The sequence below is a fragment of the Lactuca serriola genome, chromosome 7, assembly GCF_051521515.1.
Source record: "Lactuca serriola cultivar US96UC23 chromosome 7, Lser_US96UC23_V15, whole genome shotgun sequence".
Lineage (NCBI taxonomy): Eukaryota > Viridiplantae > Streptophyta > Magnoliopsida > Asterales > Asteraceae > Lactuca > Lactuca serriola.
The window spans coordinates 109,359,984-109,374,192 of NC_136414.1; the positions used below are offsets into that span (position 1 = coordinate 109,359,984).

General features: G+C 40.4%; 1 long non-coding RNA gene across 1 annotated transcript; it reads right to left on the reverse strand.

The window, feature by feature from the left end:
• Window positions 1-12,697: 12,697 nt before the first annotated feature.
• On the reverse strand, window positions 12,698-13,752 carry LOC145062796 (uncharacterized). Its single transcript, XR_013687727.1, has 4 exons — window positions 13,710-13,752; window positions 13,536-13,629; window positions 13,114-13,446; window positions 12,698-13,026 (listed from the first exon to the last, which is right to left on the reverse strand). It is a non-coding gene; the product is annotated as an uncharacterized LOC145062796 (long non-coding RNA).
• Window positions 13,753-14,209: the final 457 nt, after the last annotated feature.

Sequence of the window (14,209 nt, forward strand, 5' to 3'; positions counted from 1 at the left end):
CAACATCAGGTGCAGCGCGGACCTCTTCCGCAGTCAACTGAAAGGCTCTCCCCCGAGCCCTCGGGGCCTCGGCCTTCACCGGTCGAGTCGCAGTAGCTCCGGCAGCAGGTGCAGTTCCCTGAAGAAGCTGAGGGCACTCGGCCTTCCTATGGCCAGTCTGGTTGCAATGAAAGCAAACCGTAAATCCCTTGGGACACTCCCTAGCAATGTGCCCCTCCTTGCCACACTTGTAGCAAGCACCAGATCGACACGCCCCCTCATGACCCTTGCCGCACTTTCCGCAAGTGCGGCTCTTCGAACCTCCCGTCCTCGCATCGGCGGACTTGGTCCGCTTGACTGCCGGCTGGAACTGAGCCGATCGCCGGTCCACCCGCTGAGACTCGGCCTCCTCCCTGGCCTGGGTCTCCAACTCGATCTCACGCTTCCTAGCATTCGCCTGAAGCTCAGCAAAAGTATGGTAGGTGGAGTTCGACACGAACTCCCGGATATCCCTCCTCAACACTCCCAAGTACCGGCTCATCCGAGCCTGATCAGAGGACACCAGCTCGGGGCAGAACATTGCCCTCTCATGAAACTTCCGCGTAATCACCGCAACAGAATCAGTACCCTGCTTGAGGGTTAAGAACTCCTGCACCAATCGTTCCCTCTCCACCGGGGGGACGTACTCATCCCTGAACATGGCAGTAAATCCCTCCCATGTCACCGCTGTAGTCTCTGCCAAAGTGAAGTTCGCCGTCACGAACTTCCACAAGTCCTTCGCTCCCAGGCGGAGCTGGTTCAAAGTGAACCGTACCCTCATGTGCTCCGGGCATGAACACGTGTAGAAGCACCCCTCTATGTCCGCGATCCACCTCATCGTAGCAATCGGATCCTGCGTCCCATCGAACTCCGGTGGCTTCGTGTTGCTGAACTCTCGGAACAGCAACGAGTCACCTCCCTGTGGCCTAGCAGCGGCCACAGCTGCGGTAGCTGCAGCGGTTGCAGCCTCAGTCAACGCGGCGTACCGCTCATCGAATGTCTCCATCAGGGTGGTCTTAATAGACCCAAACATCTCCGGGATCTCAGCCCGGATCGCTGCCGCCACCTCCTCGTGAATCATCTGACGAATATCCTCGTCACTCACACCGCTCGTACTCGCTCCGTGGCGCGGTCTAACCATGATGTCTCTGAAATACAACATAAAACTATCAGAGACTCCTCCGAGTATAATCGCACTCGATACGCAACCCTACTCAGTCCCCGATATCCAGGGATTCTTACTTGGGTCTCCCACTGACCCGGTGTCCTCGGTAGTACGGGCCCAATACTACCGACCACACCGCATCAGTGTTCATCCCAAGTCCTCCTCCCCAAACTCCGGTTAGTGAGTACTCTACTGCTGATATGCACTATCTACCCGCATGCTAGCAACACATCTCATATAGGCAAATTTCCCTAGACTAAGGCATCACCAATCAGGCCACTCTAGTCCTATCATGGATACCTAGTCTTCTAGCATGCATAACAATTCATATCATATAATATTGTAAGGTATTTTGGGGATCTTTACCGTTCGGGCGCTGACTGATCGTACACACTGCTTCTTTCTTGCTTACCACAAAACCATTTACAAATGTTTATGCCTTTATTTAAAAAGTTTCCCTCAAATCCTCAGTTTGAGTTCGGCTACTCCCGAAGGTGCACCCGAATCCCTCAAACCAAGGCTCTAATACCAATTGTAACAACTCAAATTATCAAACAAATTTTTCATTTTAAAAATATATTTATTTCCATTCAAAACAAGGCATAAATAGTTTAAGTATTCTGTCAAATACAAATAAATCAAATCCCAAGATCATAAAAGCATTCTTCAGTGTGTATCGATCACGCCGGCGCCTTCCCACGGTCCTCGCTAGTACCTGAAATACATGCACAACAACTGTAAGCATAAATGCTTAGTGAGTTCCCCAATATACAACTTACGCACATACGCCTTTCCAGGCCCGACCTTCCGGTCCATGTGTCTCAGGGGACTTCCGTCCCTGCTGGGTAAACCTTCCGGTCCTACCCACGCCGACCTTCCGGTCCATCACACAACATATCGCCTTCCGACCCATAACATATTGCCTTCCGGCCCATAATATAATCGCCTTCCGGCCCATAGCATACATAGCACATATAACAAATAACTTACCACATATAGCATACATATCACATATCATATCCGACCTTCCGGTCACACAGTCAAACCCTTCCGGGTACAGTATAGTGAGAAGACTCACCTCGTAAATGCTGAAAGCTAGCAAATCCTGAATCACTCGTGCACAAACCGACGAGCTACAACCTCCCTATAACATTACATATCTCATTAGCACTTATATCTTCTAAGTGTGACTATCCCTAAGAAGTCAGACTTAGGTCAACTCTGGTCAACGGTCAACGGTCAACTCGACCGGACTCGGCGAGTACCATGGAGACTCGGCGAGTCTAGACGTCCTCCAACTTTCTGAGATTCCTTATCTACTCGTCGAGTATCCTCCTCGACCCGACGAGTTACCCCTGGAAGAATCGCGGGGCCACCCCGACTCCACTCGCCGAGTCTGAAGAACAATTCGGCGAGTCCCAGTAAATCTTCAAGCTACTCGCCGAGTCTGAAGAACAACTCGCCGAGTCCATGCCATGCAGACGAGCAACTGCTTTCTAAATTACGTATGATCCCGAGATATACAATCATGGGACTTTCTGGACTTCTAAACATCTTATTACTGGGGTATAAACGTTCGGGTAATAACATAATAACCCATCTAATCACTAAATGGGTTTCATAAACCCTAATTTCGCATACACATCAAAATAACATAAAGGAATCCGAAATATTACCTGGAATATGCCCTCTCTGAGTCTCCAAACCGCAGAACTCGAATCGCTTGCTGTTCCTTTAGCCAAAACCCTTCTCCTCCTTGCCCAACAATCTCTTCAAGCCCTAATATCCTCCAATCTTGCTCTAGATGCCCACAGCCGTTTAGGGTTCCTCTCAATCGACTAAAGACGGACAATGCCGGCATATAAGAGCATTATATACGATCCAAAACCGAACGGTTAGGGTTTCTGCTGAACAGCGTCGACTCGCCGAGTCCATATCTGGACTCGTCGAGTCCAGTCGCGGACCCGCGACCAAGTCTGCGATCCTACTCGGCGAGTCTAGGCTCCAACTCGTCGAGTCCCCTCTTAACTCACCCCAAAAACATAATTAAACAATACCTGAGATTTCGGGCTGTTACACTTCTACCAAGACACGACAGAGTTATGTTTTAAAGAGTAATTTTCCTTACATACTATCATTACCAAAATACGGTATCTGACTTTAAAGAAAGTAGGATAATATCACTAGTAAAAATACTATGGGAAAATAGCATATGCCTCAGCAGAAATACTGCTGACTAAGGCAAAAGAAATCATAGACTCCAGGGGAGTATCGAATGAATGATACGCCTGGCTTAGTCTAACAAAAGGAAACACAGAACTTAGACGGTATCAAATGAACGATACGGCTAGCAAGGTCTAAAACAAAGAATACAACGACCCCAGACGGTATCAAATGAACGATACAGCTAGCAAGGTCTAAAACAAAGAAACACAGACCCCAGACAGTATCAAATGAATGATATATCTAGCAAGGTCTAAAACAAAGAAACACAGACCCCAGACAGTATCAAATGAATGATACAGCTAGCAAGGTCTAAAACAAGGAAATACAGACTCCAGATAGGATCGAATGAACTAAACAGCTAGTAAAGTCTAAAACATCCGTTAATCCTAAGTGGGTTGTCTCGAAGTACAGTGTTGATTCTCGTTACCTTAAGGCCATGAATTATAAGGTAAACATGGAGATACTCGTAACCATACTGATTGACACTAGAGTACTTGACGCCCTACAAGCGTCGGAATAAATGTGACATTTGTCACCCCTTGGCTTGGTAGGTCGAGGACTGTAGCTAGCTGTCAGGGTGCGGGAGCGTCAGTCCCGTATAGATCTATACACACAATGCCCGCTCTCCCTCCACGAGACTCTGGTTACCAACTTGACAACGGGGAAATCCGTGTCCTGAAGATGTATCTCGTATTCTGAATTCTATTAGAGGCGTTGGAATAATGATACAGACTCACGAATGAACTAACTCCTTTGGAATTCTCGGACTAGAAAGAGTAAATAGAACCTCCTAACTATTCCTATAATAGTTACTAGTGTCTCTGGTCTATGAACGTTGACTGGAAGGATGCCCTTGCTACCCCAAGGGAAATGAACTGGTCAATGGAAACCTTTATGTCTATACATGTATACATGATATATAACTAATGTTTAAACAACCTTCAGACGGACAACCGATACCCAACAGACCACATCCAAACGAGGAAAAGGAAATAGGGCGAACTAGCCTTCCTAAGTCTTTTAAACATTATTTATATAATTATACAAATATAGGCATGCATTTAACAAAGTAAAAGCATATAAGAAAATTCTGATGAAAACTTTGGAAAACCTTTACACATAAGAAGTTTACGACTTGATGTCAGTTTGTAAAACAAGTTTTGAAAATATTTGGAATTCTTTGAAAAACCTTTCATAAAAACTTTGAAATTGATTTTTATAAGACATATTACATGAAGAAAACCTTTGCAAAACCTTTAACAAGAGTTGAAAGCGAGATTTGGAACATCTTAAGCTGGATAAAACAGTTATCATGCAAAAATGTATTTGGCTATACAGTTATTAATCACATGTGATTTATATAATAACTGTATAGATCAACTTGTAATCCCCCCCTATAAAAGCAGCTAAAATCATTTAAAGGTTAATTCAGGGGTATGAACTCACCTGTCGTGGGCGATTCGGGTGAATGGACGGTATAGGATGCTAAGTGCCAAGTGAGGACTTGACCACACACGCGAATCCTATTTAACATGTAATGATACATTTAAGTATCCAATTAGTCATTTAATAACTAATTAAGCAAGTAAGGATGTCTTACTACATAAAAACACTTTGCTACAAGTGCTAGAAGTACCAAGGGTTGCATATAAGGTGTGTATGGACTCACTTTGGAGTTTACTCTTCAAATGATGGCCCCTATGGGTGTTTACGGTTTCAAGACCACTTCCCCTATGCGTTTACGGTCATAAACTCATGGTAGTGGTGTCATGGGATGTTTAAAGGTCTTATCTCACTCATAGAATCATGCTAGAGTCGAATCAAGGGCTAAGGAAGTGATTAGGGCTCAAAATGGACACAATAGGGAGTTTACGGTCCCTGGACCACTCCTTGAGGAGTTTACGGCCGTAAACACATGAGTTTACGGTCGTAAACTCATGTTAGTCCATTTATTTTGTGCATTGGTGGTTCTAGGCTATGTAAGCAAGGCTCTAGTCACTTATATGAGCATATGAAGGTGTTAAAGGCACTTAAACACCTTGGAAAGGTGTTTACGGTTTTGGGAGACCTTCCCAAACCGTAAACTCACGTTTTGCTCATTTAGGCATGTTTTGGTGCATCACATGAAGGAATACAAGGCTCTAGGCACTCATGGAAGCTTTTGCTCATCCTAGTTTCGTAACCGCTCCCAAATCACACAACCCCAAACCAAACAACCACTTGGGCCGCCCTCCTCCTTGACGGGGATGAGAAACTCATCCTAGTTTTGTAACCGCTCCTGCTCCTGAATACCTGAATGATTCTCCCCCACTTTAAATTGACTGAATTCCCAAAGCACATGAGAATTGAAGGATTAACAATCCCTCTTACCTTTCAACGATTGACCCGATGACAACTAGTGCTTACCATCTAGTGCTCCACCACTAACCAATCTCAACGATTACCCAACTCCTGGGATCTAGAAGAGTACTCTCGAGACCCTAACCAGTCCGATAATCCAAATCACCTCCCACGATACCATAACAATTCCTTGAGTTCTTATGCCAACGACGAAGAACCATAACTCTTGCCATGTACTAACGAATCTTTACTCTAATTTTTATCCTAAAGGAATCATTGAACTCTAACCGACTTTAGTGCACACGAAGGTACGATTCCCTGGACACATCTAATGATCAAACAACTCAAGAAACTGACGCCACCATCTTCAGGCTACCATTCTTTTCCTAGCAAGATAGTTCATTGAACTCCAAAGTTCTTCCATAGGCAGATGTTGATCATATCCGAATAGATGACAAAACCACTAAACCCTGCCTTCACTGGAGAACTATCCCACTAATTCCTGCCCAAAGATCTTCTAAGCAACATTCCTAAACATATTCCTATCAAGGACCCGGAACAATAAAGGTACACACGGGACCCACCCTGCGAGATGCGTCCATCTGGAGGTTCATCCAAGACTTCTTGGCATGAAGAGAGGCATATGGCAATTCTTAATCACTTCGACAATAGCAGAGAACCGACCCGTGATCTAACTTATTCAAACTCACTAAAAATTCCAAAGGGATACAGATTCCTGCTATCCACTTGAAGTGGCAGAATATGACATACCCGCAAACATCTGAAGGAATCCTGACCACCTCCTCCTAAGTTACCTCGACCATTCTAAGGACATGGTGCAACACTCCCTTCTGATCCCAATGACAGGAACTAACATTAGAATCCTCCTTCCTGAATGATTCTAGGAATCCACAGGCTTTGGTGTAACAACCCGAAGTTGTTCATTGCCGAAAACCCCGTTCTACCCGTAAAACTCGCCGAATATCAATTCGTTCCAATTTCGTTTTTGGGTTAAATTAATTAAACTTATATGTTTATTTGATGCTAATGAATGTTTAAACCCCTTAGGAACTCATGAAATTAGCCCAAAATAGTTATTTCAAAAATTTTAGAAATGTTCCCGCCTAGTAACGGAAACTTAATCGGGTGCGACCAAAAGCCCCGTTTAATGCCGGTATCGGGTAGAATTCCACCGTGTCCAAGATTTGAGACCTATATAAAGATGTTAAATCATTCATTTGAAGCTTTTGCTTCCTCTCTCTACTCTCTCTCTCTCTAACCTCTCTCCTAAAGCCAAGTTTAAGGGTCCAAATCTCAAATTTAAGGCTTCAAATCCCTAAGGTACCTTCCTTAACTCATTGTATATCGTATTTGACCTTCAAATTCGGGATTAAAACATGAATTGAGGCGTTGTATATGAGTTTACGAGCCTGGAAGGAGCTTAGGCCGTAAACACATAATTAGAGGGTTTTTAAGCCCTAAAACCCTTCCTAGACCCCAACAAGACATAGATATGACTTCTAGAATATTGGTTTTAGCCTTAGAACACTTTAAACATAAATTTTGAGGGACAAATGAGAGTTTACGATCAAGGCTTATTCTTGGGCCGTAAACCCTTCAAACATGGGGAGTAAACTCCTCTAAAAGTGTTAAAATGCCACTTTAACACACCTAAAGCCTTGGTATAAATTCTAGAAGTGTCTACAAACAAGTATTGGACCTTAAAACATAATAAAACACACATCAAGGGAGTTCACGGCCATGAGGTGGGTTCATGGGCCGTAAACTCCAAAAACCTTGTCCAAAGTCCCTCAAAAATCCCTACAAGGCTAGGAAAAATCATTAGAATCACATGTGATTAATTTGGAGACATTAAAACACTTATTCAAGGGGGTATAGGAGTTTACGGCTATAAGCTCCATGCTAGGGCCGTAAACTCCCATAAGTGTTGCCATTGGTGTTTTAAATTAATTCCAAGCCTTAAATCAAACCCTAGAAATTCCCTCTTAATTGTTTCAAGCCAATTTGCACCATAAACCACCCCACCATGAGTTTACGGCCGTAAACTCATGGGGAATGGGTGTTATGGGCCGAAAAATCTTGTATGAGTTTACTCTTGAAGAGTAAACTCCATTTCCCGGTCATACAAGTCCTTAAACGCCACCCGGGTCCCTCCAAACACTTGTAAGGGAGTGTTTTCGCAACTAGAAGTGTTTGTGTCTACCAAATAAATAATCTAAGTCCTAATTAGATACAAATGTGTATATTTTCATTATACATAGGAACCTCGTGCGTTTGCAAGTCCCGAACCAACGTTTAACATCCGAAATCGTCACATTTCTCGTCCGGTGAGTTCATACCCCTACGCTTTTTCCGTGTTTTTCAATGTTTTCAGGGGGGGAATACAAGCAAACTATAACTATTTTCGAATTATTACATTGATATGTTTCAAATAATATCTGGAAAACTTATAAACACTTTTACCCCTTATGTATTATGCTGAGCATAAGGGATGATTTATCAACTGCAACTAAATGAATTTTAATTAAGGAAATAACCAAACTAATCAAATTATTATGGGAATAATTTGGGGTTCTTTAGTTTTCGTTTTATCATGTACTGATATGTGTATAAAGTTTTTAGATAAACTATGTCTGATTCAGTTTATCTCCGCATCATTTGAATGTATTGCCAGATAGTTTCATTGTATGTATCTGTATTCACTGTATTATGTTTCATAATCTTTTATATGTTTGATATCGTATGAGAACCCTGTGAATAGTTTAGTACTAGCTTGTGAGTTCATCACTACCCTTTATGGATGATCAGTAAATCCTCCCCGGAAGTGTAACCAGAGTCTCCTGGAGGGAGAGTGAGGAATTTGTGAATAGATCTATTCGGGACTGACAATCCCACACCTTAACTTCTAGCTACAGTTAGGCGGGCACGCCTGGGGTGACAAATTCTGGATATCGTCCGACTTCTGACAAACGTCAAGGAGGTCTCGTTGTCGTATCAGCATGGTTACCCGACTCACAATATGTATTAATATAAGTTTATTCACGGCTTTGGTTTTGGATATATATATATATATATATATATATATATATATATATATATCTAGTACGGGATGGTAATCCCATGGTTTTTAGTCTATAGGTTTCATATCTATTGCAGGATGTTATTCCTATGGTTAGAATCTATATCTAGTTCGGGATAGTAATCCCATGGTTTTATCAAACTATCTTATATCTAGTTCGGGATAGTAATCCCATGGTTTTATCAAACTATCTTATATCTAGTTCAGGGTAGTAAGCCCATGGTTTTATCAAACTATCTTATATCTAGTTCGTGATAGTAATCTCATGGTTTTAACAAACTATCTTGTATCTAGTCCGGGATGATAGTCCCATGGTATTAAATCTATATGTAGTACGGGATGTTAGTCCCAAGGTTTTCAAACTACTTTCCATCTATAGTTGACGTATATTAAAGTATTTTATATCTAATTCGGGATAGTAATCCCAAGATTCTCAATATATAGTTTTGTGTATTAAACTATACTCTGTGATATTAAATCGGTCTTGTATTTAGGAAAATATGGGATTTTCCTGGAGTAACATATAACGCGTAATTGAACAGTAATGAAAGATAACTAAACTGTTTTACATAAGAAAATATGGGATTTTCTTGGATAACAAACCTTTTCGGAAAACTAAAGGAAACTGGTACATTTTCAGAAGACAAACAATCTTATGAACTCACCAGCTTTATGCTGATTTTCAAACCGCTTGTATTCTCAGGTCCACGTTAGACAGGTACCCGGTGATATCTTTTGGTGAAGACGGAGTGCGCAGAAGACTCGTCTCTACTTTTGTTCATATGATATATGTATAACACTTGTACAATTTACTTTTGAAACAAATGTGAACTTTCAAATATATGTAATGTAATGGTTGTTTACTGTGATTACTATGTGCATTGGATTTGATACTCAACGTGGAGTCAACCCCGGAAATGTTTCCGCCTTTGGTTTTCGGGGTGTGACATTTGGGCTCCAGATGAGCCCCTAAACGCCCCAGGACAATTCCGGCCTGAAAGGCCCCGAGAAGAATATTGAAATATCCCAAAATCCCTCCCATGGATGAACGAAAGACCACCGAGGTCCATTCCAAAATTCTACGGGTAATCTCCGATGAGATGAACTCCCGCGGTCGTGCATCAATTGCCCCAAGTCCAACTCCTGAGCCGGAACCAGAATCAGGATCCCATTCCTGAGGGCTCCAAATTAGTCTCTCCCTCTCGGGCTCTAGAAATCATATCATTCAAAGTCTCGCACCCTGACACACTCACCAGCTCAATCATCCAATGTTGAACTGCAGTAGCTGAAGCAACATTTGTCCTAAACCGGGTCAGAAACTCCTCCCAATACAGCCTCCAATCCCAAAAGTGCAATAAATCGCATAATCAATCCTTGCTGCCTGATACAAGAGAACTAAGGCAAACCGAACCTTAGCTCATCTAGGGTAGGGACTAGTGTGAGAAACACTTTACATTTCCTTAATGCAACGTGAACTCAAAACCCTGGAAGTCCTTCCACTAACTGGCTCACTACCGGAGCCAAGACCAAACCCTGGTCCTTCCCCATGTGTGCTCATCCTCATCTGGCAGGCAACTATCCCCACGACCAGAGCATAACCAAGAATTCTCCTTCCCATAAGCTTCTTATATTCTCCAACATTCCCACCAATTCAAGTAGTACGGGCCCAATACTACCTTGCACACCTATCCATACTTTTCCTCAGCGATCCTCCTGGATCCTCTAAATCACTTCTTCAAACTGATGCACCTAAAACTCACTAACCACACTACTAACCCACTGAAGCACATCCTAGGCTTTCCTACGTTCCCGAACCCACCTAGTCCTTAGCTGCTGAAGGATTCCTATTAATTTCAACTAGCTACCTCATGAATATAGTCACATGCAATAGAGATTAGATAATCCTTCGAGTAAAAGACTCAATCCTAGAATGGTTGGACTCAAACGAGAGTTGCGTAATAGGGCCAAGTCCATCACTCTGCGATTATCTAGCTTGTGAGACACGTGACCTAGCATATTCACTTAGTAGCTAACCCACGTTACTAAGAGTCTCATAAAGCACAAATCAAGCAACATTTGGATAATGGAAACACTAACCAACATACTCCTATCAATTCATTGTATTCAACTATTGGAACTGTACTAACATGAAATTCTAAGAGCTCAAACAATCATGCATAACCTAAACATACCATCCTATCAATGACTGATTAGTACTAGCATGCAGGTCTACAAGCTCATATAGTAGACATACAAGGCATCCTTCCTAGATCCTTAGCCCTAATCTAGCATGCAGTTCACATATTCACAATTCATATAATACTACAACATGTACGGGTATCTTGTGGAAAACTTACTTGATCTCGACGGAATGCGTGCATCACACTACTTGTCCTTTATTAAAAACCCTTAATTTTAATTTAGAAAAATTATTTTTCTTGTAATAATATCTCAAACCCTCTATTTGAGTCCAGATATACCCGAGAGTGTGTCCGAATCCCTCAAACCAGGGCTCTAATACCAACTTGTAACAACCTATAATTCAAGACCAAAATTTTTGTTTTTAATTGAGTAATTCTGAAAACCACTATTATGAAAACATCAATAGTGTCATCTCATGTAATAAACAAATCAGTTTGTAAAACATCCAATCATGTTATGAAAGATAATATTAGAGTACAACTCCTAAAGACCTCGTCATGCGGAAAATCATAGTGTGATGTGTTGCTATTGTGGGGGCTCCTTTCCTTTGAAAATGCAGTACCTGAAACCAAAACTGAAAACCATAAGCACGAAGCTTAGTGAGTTCCCTCATCATACCACATAACCACATATTGTCAAGCATATTTGGGTGCTCGACCTACCCCTTCGGTCAATTCGACCGGATATTGTCGAGCATATCTGGGTGTTAGCCTCCCCTTCGGTGTTTCCGACCAGATACTGCCGATCATATCTGGGTGCTGGCCACCCCTTCGGTCTAACCGACCGGATACTGTAACGACCCAAAAATCTCCTTGTTAACGATGTTAGCCTTCTATTGTACATACGATTAAGTAGTACGTATTTCGTGTCGGATCACATGCTTATTATATAATAACTTAACAAAAAGAGATTATTTATGATTTAAAAGATTTAATTAATATTTTAAATGATTATTTAGGATTTAATTGATACTTAAAGTATTAAAAGATCATTTATAGATAAATTAAATTATTAAATAATACGGTTGTAAAGTAAAACAAAAGGAAAATTATAGGGTTAATATTGTAATAAGTCTCAAAGATCAGGGGATATAATTGAAATTAGAATTCAATTTGTAAATTGAACTAGATTATAACCCGCGTTAATGCATAAAAAAAACATACAAATGTCTACAAAACTCTTAAAATGAATTTATTAAATTCTTGAATACACATTACAAAAATTAATATCATAAAACAAAATAAAACATGACTTGAAGGTTAAAACTATAAATAAAAAAAAACAAAATATTCAATCATAAAATAATATAAAATATTAAAAGATGTGCATGAGAAGAAAACACGGTTTTCAAATGCAATTTGAAATAAATACAATCACATATTTTACTTGACATAGTAACTATCTCAAAATCTGAACAAAATAAAAATACTCCATGCAAATGATGTGCTGGAACGACATGTTGAATCGTATTTCCTTTAAAGAAATAAAAGAGATTGTTTTGATAACACCATCATTCATTTTCACCAACATTGTAATTAGTAACATCTAATTTAACGTTTTTGGTCCTTATTTGATGTTTTCCTAACGCTTTTGATCCGCAATATAATTAAAATGACAATATTTTTGGGACCAAATTTGGATAAAATCAGCTATGCTCAGGGACTAAAAGAGTCATTTTACTTGGAACCTGAACCAAAAACATTACAAGACCAAAATTGCAAAAATAAACTATACACAGGGACAACAAATGTAATTTACTCTATGTTTTAATAAGAAATTTATAAAACATTAGCAAAATAGACAGGACAAAAATGTAAATAATGATAAGAATTTTTAGCATTTGTTTATGAACCTTAATGAAATCTTCTATAATCATTGCACTTCTTTGTGGATTTAATGTGCTAACAGGAGCAACTCACATTTCCTTAGATACACTATATACATGTATTATAGAAAGAAGTGACCCAACAACCATCTACACAAAACAAAAAGAACTGACATTAGATTTGTTTCCCATATATAATAAAGGGGCAATAATGTCAATTCAAAATTTTACATGTACCTTTCCTTGCATAGATGAACAAACTGTTGTAAGCAACTGGGACCTGACCCGAGCACATTAAACACGGTTGAGATGGCTTCTCCTTTTGCAAATGAAGAATAATTTGGTAATCTTGTTGCTCTTGCAACTACCACAGCAATTCCTTATTCAATAATGACAACCAAGTTTTTAAAATTGGTCAATTTGGGTTATTATATAATTATTAAATATTGGTAATTATTCACCACCAACTAACCTTTGAAAAAATCCCAAGCCCAGCTGTTTCAAGAAACAATTGAGGGCATAATGGGGAAATGATTTCGAGACCAGTGCCCAAGTCGTATAGCACATCAGCTACATATTAAAAAGAGGTTCTTGAAGTTGAATATTTCATAGTCATATATAAGAACAAAGAAAAAAAAATAATGGTACAAACTACAAACCCAATATTCTCCACCGTTTGGGTTCTGCATCCCTGAGTGCACCTAAATTGCTACATATTAGTTTTCCCATATGCTGCATTCCATCTTTTAGTACCTGTTTGACATCAAGAATGTGAGGTTAAGTTCTTTTAGTATTGGTATGATCAAATTCTTGAGATGAAAGTTGTTCCTCACCCAACTAACTGCAGTTGCTTGTGCAGGTTAGATCTCAAGCCTACAGCATATAGCAGTGATTGCAAAGGGGTAAGATTAAATATTGCTATTTGCTACAATGGAATGAATCACGTAACAATGGAATTTAAGAGACAGACTGTATTGGAAGAGGACCTGAGTTGATAAAAAAGATAGTGCTGCACTTGAGAATTGCTGTAACTTTTAATGCCCGAAATTGAGTATATCTAAGGTATCATTTGTTGATGCTGGAGTAAGAAGCAATGGTGGAATATATATGATATGAGAAATGAAACTCTTCAACAAATTTTATGTGAAATTAAGTTCCATCAACTCACCTATATGGAAAACCAGAGTGGAAGAATTTGTTGACGAAAGATTCAGCCATTTTGTGGACATCTGGTCTTGAATCGTCAAGCACCTTCACCTAAAACACAAATATCCCACAAGATTCAATTTTCATGATGTTAAGCGTTATGAAAAAGTTTAGATTCTGCGATAAA